Source organism: Crocuta crocuta, unplaced genomic scaffold (assembly GCF_008692635.1).
Source record: "Crocuta crocuta isolate KB4526 unplaced genomic scaffold, BGI_CrCroc_1.0 scaffold189, whole genome shotgun sequence".
NCBI classification, from domain to species: Eukaryota; Metazoa; Chordata; class Mammalia; order Carnivora; family Hyaenidae; genus Crocuta; species Crocuta crocuta.
In genome coordinates this window covers 2,044-12,436 of record NW_027551564.1, presented here as the reverse complement: position 1 = coordinate 12,436, position 10,393 = coordinate 2,044, and positions in this window count along the sequence as shown.

Sequence of the window (10,393 nt, the reverse complement as noted above, 5' to 3'; positions counted from 1 at the left end):
TTGTAAAAGATTAATTTACATAATTGTGGGTTGTTTCTGGGCTTTCTATTCTGTCCATTGATATTTTTTTTAGTGCCAGTACCATAATGTTTTGAGTACTATAGCTTTGTAGCATAATGTGAATTGTCATACTTCTAACTATGTTTTTCTTTTTCAAGATTGTTTTGACTATTTGGGTTCTTTTACAGTTCCATACAAATTTTAGCATTCTTTGTTCTACTTCTGTGAAAAATATTGTTGGTAATTTGATGGGGATTGCATTGAGTCTGTAAATTCCTTTGGGTAGAACTTTGGATATACTTCTCCCTGAAGTCTTCTATTCTTTTCTCAAGCCCAGAAAATATCCTTATGCTTGTTGCTTTAAATTCTCCTTCAAGCATGTTGTTTATATCTATTTCAATTAGATCTCTGGTCGTGACCTTATCTTGATCTTTCACTTAGGATGAATTCCTTCATCTTGACATTTGTTTAAGTCTCTGTTATCTTCTCTGTGTTAGAAAAGCCTTTATGTTTCCTGCTCCTGAAAGTAATGGCTTTATGAAGAAGAGGTTATATTATGTCCAGGGTCTTACATTTCATGGAATGTCTCTGGTGTGTTCTGTGTGCAATATGCTGCTGTGTTTTGGCTGCTCTATCCTTCAGGACAGCCATCTGCAGAGGCTCTCCATGGTTGCAATGGACAGTGTTTGGTCCTTGGCCAGAGTGTGGTGAGTTTTAACTAGGTGTGCTCTGATCAGCTTGTTAAATGAGACCTGATGCTACTTCCACTATAATGGAAGCCCTGCAGAACTCTAACTGGGAGATGTGTTATGGACAGAAGTTTCTGCTAGCCTTCTGGGGAAAGGGCCCTCTACACTGGGACTGAGGCAAACTTGGCCCAGAAGGGCAGTACTTACAGAGTGCAAAAGTGAGGAACATGGTGTAAACAGGGTAGGCAGCCAGTGTCAGTGCTGTGAAACCAAAGATGGTTCTGGGTTTATGCTCAGGGATGGGGGAGGGAAATGGTGCCAGCCAGCCCTTTTCTTCCTGGATAGGGGTCTCCAAGCCACCTGAGATCGAACAATCTCGCCCCTGTGTGTCCTAGGTGTCCCCCAGATCCCTTCCTTAACACTGTCTGCCAATGGCCCATTGCCTACCTTCTCTCCAGGACCAGTGCAGTACCATCTGGGCTCTATTGAAGCCATGCCTGCTAACCTTTAAAACTCCAGTCTTCAAACACACACACACACACACACACACGCACACGCACACGCACACACACATGCACACACGCACACACAAATCAGCTCCTCTCATTTTGCCAGCCAATGGCTTTGGAGGTGTTTTCTTTATGCATTTTCCTGTGTGCTCCCCTCTCCTCTCCTCTCTCTCTCTCTCAGTCTCTCTCTGTCTCTTTCACCCTCTTTCTCTCTCTCTTTGTTTACAACCAACATTTTCTCTATTCCACAGCACCCCTAATTCCTTTCTCCCCTAAGCCATGACTTCTTCCTCAGCATGGCTTCTTCTCTCCCTCTAGTTGTGGCGTTTGTTCTGTCAGTCTTCAGGTTGGTTTCTTTGGTATTCAAAATGATTGATAGTTACCTGGTTGTGTTCAAAAGACAAGACAAGCCTAACATCCTCCTACTACACTGCCATCTTAGGCTTCCCCCTGCAAAATTTTTTAGAATGGAGATAGTGTATAGTGTTTTTACTCTTCCGATGCAGATTTCCTACTCATTGTTAAATATGTCTCATGTAATCTCTTTAAAAGTAAAGTGTATTTTGGCTTAATCAGTGGGAATAATGGAGTAAGGACCTTGGGGAAAATCTCCATAAAGCAATGAAAATAATGACAAAAGTTGTTAGAATAAGTATTTTCAGAACTGTAGAAAGTAACAAGAGTATGGTAGTGTTTATTTTATTTTTTTAATCTTCACTAAGAAGTGAGTTATCTTTATACTCTTATTTCAGTTACGACACATGATCTGTTCTTTATCATTATTACTCATTACTTATGATAATATTTTTGTAACTTATGAATAATCACTTATTATACATCAATGATTTAGTCAGAAGTTTGAAACAATGATAAAAGAGGCACTTGTATACTGTTCACCTAGATTCATCAGATGTTTTTGGTTTAATTATTTTCCAGTTAATTTTATATATTCTCCTATACATTTTCTATTTTTCTAAAGAGATGCCATAATCATCCATTTCTAAGATTCTGTAATATCTTATTAATTTTTTCTGTAATATCTTACTAATTTTCAACTTCCATATATTTTAAAATGTAATGAATATTTTCATGATTTAACTTTTGTCTTTTTCAATGACATCTTCATGGTATAAATCAGGAATATATTCTGAGCAAAATGGGGTTGAATATTTTTGCAGCTTTTTTTCCCCTCTTTTTCTTTATTACTTTTCCATCATGATTAGTGCACTCTTTATCCATTTCAGCCATCCCCCCACCCACCTACCTTCTGGTAACCATCAGTTTGTTCTCCATAGTTAAGAGTCTGTTTCTTGGTTTATCTCTCTCATTCTCTCTCTCTTTCTTTTTCTTTTTTTTTCCCATTCCTAATTTGTTTCATTTCTTAAATTCAGCATATGAGTGTGATCATATGGTATTTGTTTTTCTCTCACTGACTCATTTCATTTAGCATTATACTCTCCAGCTCCATCTCTGTTATTACCAGTGTTGAGATTTCATTCGTTTTTATGGCTGAATAATATTCCACTGCATACACACACACACACTGCCTCTTCTTTATCCATTCCTCTGTCAGTAGACAATTGGGAGGCACCTGCCTGGCTCATAAAAGCATGCAATTGTTGATTGTGGGGTCATGAGTTCAAAACCCACATAGGATATGGAGATTACTTAAATAATTTTTTTTTTAAATGAACACGGGCTGCTTCCATAATTTGGGTATTGTAAATAATGCTGCAATAAACATAAAGAGGCATGTAACCCTTATAATTAGTGTTTTTATACTTTTCAGTTATATACCTAGTGGTATAATTATTGAATCATAGGATAGTTCTATTTTTTTTAATTTTTAAAAAAATCTCCATATTGTTTTCCACATTGGTTGCATCACTTTGCATTCTCACCAACAGTCCAAGAGGGTTCCTTTTTCTCCCCATCCTCACCAACACTTATAGTTTTTGTGTTGTTGATTTTAGACACTCTGACAGGTGTGAAGTAATATCTCATTGGAGTTTTGATTTTCATTTCTCTGATGATGAGTGATATTGAGTATTTTTTCCTGTGTCTATTGGCCATCTGGATATTGTAGAAATGTCTGTTCATGTTTATAAACCACATAATCATGGGTTTATTTCTGGGTTTTCTGTTCTTTTTAAACGATCCATTTGTCTATTTTTTATGCCAGTAATACAATAACATACTGTTTTAATTAGTGTCACTTTGTAGTGTAACTTGAAATCTGGAATTATGATACCTATTTTGTTTTCTTTTTTTTCCCTCCAAGATTCCTTTGACTATTTGAGGTCTTTTAGAATTGCTTGTTCTAGTTCTGTTAAAAAATGCTATTAGTATTTCAATAGTAATTGCATTAAATCTGTAGATTGCCTTGGGTAGTAGAGACATAACAATATTTGTTATTCTAACACATGAACATGGAATGCCTTTCCAGTTCTTTGTGTTGTCCTGAATTTTTTTAGTCAGTGCCTTATAGTTTTCAGAGTACATGTCTTGGTTAAGTTTATTCCCATATATTTCATTATTTGGTACAGCTGTAAATGGAATATTTTTCAATGTTTTAATGTTTATTTTTGAGAGATAGAGACAGACAGAGCATGAGTGGGGAAGGAAAGAGAGAGGGAGACACAGAATCTGAAGCAGACTCTAGGCTCTGAACTGTCAGCACAGAGCCCTATTCAGGACTCAAATTCATGAACTATGAGATCATGACCTGAGCCAAACTCAGATCCTTCACCAAGTGAGCCACCCAGGTGCCCCTGGAATTGTTTTCTTAATTTCACCTTCTGTTGCTTCACTATTAGTGTATTAGTTGATAGGAATGCAACAGATTTCTATACATTGATTTTATATTCTGCAGCTTTCCTGAATTAATTTATCATTTATAGTAGTTTTTTGATGCAGGTTTTTCTCTTTAGAGGATCATGTTATCTGCAAATAGTGAGAGTTTTACTTCTTCCTTACCAGTTTGAATGCCTTTTATTTGTTTATGTTTTTATTTTCTTTTTTCTTTTCTTTTCTTTTCTTTTCCTTTCTTTTCTTTTCCTTTCTTTTCTTCTTTCCTTTCCTTTCCTATCCTTTTCTCTCTTTTTGAGAGAGAAAGAGAGAGAAACCGAACATAAGCAGGGAAGAGACAGAGAGAGGGGGAGAGAGAATCTTAAGCAGGCTGTATGCTCAGTGCAGAACCTGATGTGGGACTCAATCCCATGACCCTGGCACCATGACCTGAACTGAAATCAAGAGTCAGTTGCTCAATTGACTGAAAACCCAGGAGCTCCTATTTCTCTTTGCTTTCTTATTGCTGTTGCTAGGACTTCCAGTACTATGTTGAATAGAAGTGGTGAGAGGTGACATCCTTGTCCTGTTCCTGACCTTAGGGGAGGCTTTGCAACATTTTATAATTTTATTATGACAATGTAAAGATAAAGTCAATATATCAAGATGATATAAAATTATTAAAATATGTGCACCTAATAATAGATCCTCAAATATATGAAACAGTGCGCTAGGATTAGCAGCCTGAGGGGTGGGGGAGAAATATATATGAAGGAACAACATAGCATTGAAGGGAGACAATGACAAACTAATGGTTGGAGATTTTGAGACCCCGTTTTCCATTAATAATATAGCAGCTAGACAAAAGATCAACAATAGATATGTGAACAATACTATATACTTAATAGATGTGTGTGTATATATATATATATATACAAGATATCTGCACATTCTACCCAAAAACAGCAGAATACACATTCTTCTCAAGTGCACATGAAAGATTCTTCAGGGGGGCGCCTGGGTGGCTTAGTCGGTTAAGCGTCCGACTTTCGCTTAGGTCATGATCTCGTGGTTCGTGGGTTCGAGCCCCGCGTCGGGCTCTGTGCTGACTGCCAGCTCAGAGCCTGGAGCCTATTTCAGACTGTGACTCCCTCTCTCTCTGACCCTCCCCTGCTCACGCTGTCTCTCTCTCTCTCCTAGAAATAAATAAAAAATATAAAAAAAAAAGATTCTTCAGGAAAGACTGATGTGTTAGGCCATAAATCATATAAAACAAGCTTTACTATATGTAAAGATTTGCAAAGAAAAGTATATTCTCTGAGACATGCATGGAGTTAACAGAAGGAAATTTTGGAAAACCAGAAATATGTAAACATTATGCATTGAAAGTCTAAACAAGATCAAAGAAGAAATAAAAATGAAAGTTGAAAATACTTCAAGATGAATGTAAATGACATAAAACTTTAGGGATATAGTAAAAATAGTGCTTAAATTCCTATTTTTAAAAAATAAGAAAGATCTAAATCAACAGCTTACCTTTCCATCTTAAAAATCTATAAAATGAAAGACTAAGCTGAGGCAGGAGGAAGTAAAATAGGAAGTAAAAAATGAAGTAGGGGGAGATAAAAAAAATAGAGGAATGAATGAAATAAAAAGTTGGCATTTTGAAACTGTCAACACAATTTACAAATATTTATCTAGACTGACCAAGATGAAAGCAGAAGAAACTCAAATAACTAAACCTAAAATTGAGAGAGTGAACCATAACTATCTTACAGAAAAAAATGAGTATAATTAACATTATTATAAACATACAACTACCAATACATTGGTTAGCCTAAAGAAATTTACAAATTACTGGAAGCAAACTACTGAAACTGGCTTAAGATTAAATTTGAATAGACTTATAACAGTGAGAGAAAATGAACTATTAGTCACAAAACTTTTGATAAAGCAAAAATAGACAAGACCCAAATAGTTTTACTCAGTAATTCTTACCAATTATTTAAAGCAGATTTAACAACAATCTTTTACAATTGCATCTAAAGCCATAGAAAAATATACATCTATGACGTTAGTGTCACAAAAACCAAAGACGTTACATGAGAAACAACTACAGACCAATATCCCTTGTTAATATATATGCAGAAACCTTCACCAAAATACTAGTTAAAATGAATAAATTAATTTAAAATTATGTCATGACCAAGTGTCATGTATGTAAATTGTTTCAGCATATGGAAAGCAATCTAATATACCATTTTAATAAAATAAAATACACAACCCACATGTCATCTGTATTGATATAATAAAAACATTGGACAAGATCAAATATATTTACATGATTGAAAACATTCAACAAACTAGTAATAGAAGAAAACTTGATAAAGGGTGTCTTCCAAAACTTCACAGAAAAAATCCTATCAAATGGTAAAAGAATGAAAGCTTTCCCCTTTTCTGCCTAGCTTAGTTGTACGCTTAGGTTGTATATTTGAGACATTTCTTGATTTTTGAGTTGGGCCTCTATTGCAATATACTTACTTCCCTCTTAGAACTGCCTTTGCTGCATCACAAAGGTTTTGGACATTTTTGTATTTGTTTTGATTTGCTTCCATGCACTTTTTAAAATTGTATTTATTTCCTGGTTAACCCACTTATTCTTTAATAGGATGTTCTTTAACCTCCATGTATTTGTATTCTTTCCAAAATTTTTCTTGTGGTTCAGTTCAGATTTCACACTGTTGTGGTCTGAAAATATGCATGATATGATCTTAATGTTTTTGTACCTGTTGAGGGCTGATTTATGACCCAGTATGTGATCTATTCTGGAAGATGTTCCGTGTGGCCTCAAAGAGAATGTATATTCTGCTGCTTTAGGAAGTCGATCCAGTCCCATGTAGCATTCAAAGCCATTGTTTCATTGTTGATTTTCTGCTTAGATTATCTGTCCATTGCTGTAAGTGGAGTGTTAAAGTCCCCTACTATTATTATATGATTATCAATGAATTTCTTTATGCTTGTTATTAATTGTTTCTCTATTTGGGTGCTTATTAGTTGAGAGTATAAAGATTTACTTTGCAAATATTAGTTCTTTTTGATGGATAGACCCCTTAATTATGAGGTAATGCTTTCTTCATCTCTTGTTACAGTCTTTGGTTGAAAATCTAGTTTATCTGCCATAAGTATGACTACTCTTTCTTTCTTATGATGTCCATTAGCATGATAGATGGCTCTCCATCCCCTTACTTTCAATCTGCAGGTGTCATTAGGGCTAAAATGACTTTCTTATAGGCAACATATAGAGGGGTCTTGATTTTTTATTTTTTTGTATCCATTCTGAAACCCTTATATTTTGATTGGAGCATTTAGCCCATTTATTCAGAATGATTATTGATAGACATGAAATAATGCCATTATGTTACCTGTAAAGTTGGTGTTTCTGGTGATGTTCTCTGCTCCTTTCTATTCTTTATTGCTTTTGGTCTTTTATTCCCATACTCAGAGAGTGCCCTTTAGTATTTCTTGCAGGGCTGGTTTAGTGGTCATGAACTCCTTTAGTTTTTGCTTATCTGGGAAACTCTTTATCTTTTCTTCTATTCTAAATGATAGTCTAAAATCAAGAATAATACAAGAATGTCCACGCTTACCACTATTTGACATTTTATTGGAAGTACTAGTTAAGACAGTTACATGTGAAAAAGAAATAAAAGGAATCCAGATTGGTTAGGAAGATGTAAAGCAATCTCTATTTACATATGACATGATTTTATATACAGAAAATCCAAAAATTTAACAAAAATATATTTGAACTAATATACAGGTTTAGTCAAATATCAGGATACAAGATCAATATGAAAATTTATTGAATTATATACACTGCTATATGATTACAATCCATATACTGTACATCAATGTAAATTCTTTTATGTTTATTTTACTTTTGAGAGAGAGAGAGAAAGCATGATTTGAAGAGGGGCACAGAGAGGAGACACAGAATCTGAAGCAGGCTTCAGGCTCTGAGCTGTCAGCACAGAGCCCGATGTGGGGCTCAGACTCATGAACCATAAGATCATGACCTGAGCAGAAGTCAGACGCTTAACCTACTGAGCTACCCAAGTGCCCCCATAACATCAATATAAACAAAATATTAGGGGAAAGTTCACAAAAAGAAATGCAAATTGTATAGGTGGAAAGATACAAAACATTGTTAAAAGATATTAGGAAGATCTGAATAAATTAAAAAGCATCCTAGTTTCAGTTGGAAGACTTAAAATTATCTAATAGCCAATTGTTTCTCAACAGTGGTGTCAAAATAACAGAATGCAAAAATGGTAGTTTTTTTTTCAATAAATGTTCCTGTGGCCATTTGTATTCCTTCTTTGGAGAAATGTCTATTCTAGTTCTTCCTCTATTTTTTAATCATACAGTATTTATTTATTTATTTTTAATTTCATTTTGCTGTTGATCTATATGAGTTCCTTATATTAACTTCTTTTCAGATACAGAGTATGCTAATATTTTCTCCCATTTTGCAAGTTGACCTTTCATTTTGTAGGTCATTTTCTTTGCTGTGTAGGGGATTTTTACTTTGATGTAGTTCCACTACCTATTTTTACTGTTGTTATCATAACAAATAAATAAATATATAAAAATATATAGTGCGATACAGCGAAATATCAATATGCAAAATAAATAAGCTAAACTCCTTTTTTATGTAGTAACACAAATTAATTGAAATGGATCATCAGCCTAAATGAGGGAACTAAGTCTGTAAAAAACTCTTAAGATATATGTAAGATTATATTTTTGTTCCTTTGGGTTAGGAAAAATATTCTTTAATATAAAAACAAAATCATAATCATCAAAAGAAAAAAAATGATATATTGAACATAAAAGTTAATAATAATCTTTGTGCTCCAAAGATACCAAGAAAGTGGTAACACAAACCAAAGGAAGGAAACAAACATTAGTTTTATATTAATAAAATATATTTATCAGTATGAGAATATTTTCTTTCTAGATTTTTTTAGAAATACATCAAGATAAATATATTGAAGTTGACTTCAAATATTAGATACCACATATATCATTTCTCCTTTTGTTTTAGGTGAAAAAAATGACCTATCCTATGTAATGCTACCAATTCTGGTATCTAAATACAGTTTTTCTATTAAAATCCCTGGATCCACATTCTGCACTGACTTTTGCTGTCTCTCCTTTAAGTGAATTGTAACTGCAACACAAGGACTATTGGCATGCTTCCCATGTTTGACCCTTGACCCACCCATTCCTGTACAGGAATTAGGTTTTCAAACTGTATTAGAAAGGGCCATACCTGGGCAGGAAAGAACAAATTGGGAACATCTCCTTTCTAATGAAACTATAAACCAAACAGGTGTGAAAACAGAGGTTTCCCTGTGAAAGATAAATGACTCAAACAGCAAGAAAATTGAAAAGATTAATCAAACACTTGTAATCGTACCTGAGACTTTAGTGCTCAGAGACATGACTATGTCTTATCTTCACGTATTAAATAAAACCTTTATATTTATATATTTATTATTTAGTTTCTTTATTGATCAGCTTTTTAATAATACATAACCTGAAATATATAGTTTTCATGATAACCCAATTTTCCCATATATTAACTATTGAGTATTAAATTCATTTCCTAAATGATATTTTTGCCCACTCATACATTATTGGAATTTATGATGTTTCTTTCTTTAAAAATGCTGTGAATATGGCTGCTATAAATATTCCTTCACATATTTTCTGTTTTAAATGTTAAATAAATTTTTAAAATATGTTCTTAGGAGTAGAATTATTAAGCTCCAGAATAGGTGAATATTCAAATTTAAGTCATAATATAAAACAAATTTCCAAAGTGCTTTCATCATTTTTCATGCTAACTGGAAGTGTAGAGAATATGCAGTAGTTCCACATCACTACAACCTGAAACCGTCAGGTTTTATTTGTGAAGTTTCAATATAAGTCAGTTTCTCATTCCCATCTTGATTTGGCATTACCTAAACATAATTTATGATAGTTTTTAGGCACACGTTCAGTAAATGATAAGCAATAATTAGATATCCTCACAATGCTATTTTGATGCTTATTATAATGCTTGGTTAGTGTAAGTGAGAAGATTTATGATGAGAATATTTATTTAGTATCATTCCAATACTTCTTGAATTTGGCCCTTCTTGTATACTCAGTTGTCATTACCTATAACTGTAATATGACAAATTAATATTAAATTAAGTATTTCTCTTTTATAATGTTAAATTTCTGTGTGCATATACATAGGTTTTATATATGTTTTATGTATATTATATATTTTTAATTATATATGTATATATATATGTAAGTTTCTTTAAAACTTCTTTAACAATTTTCTTCACATTT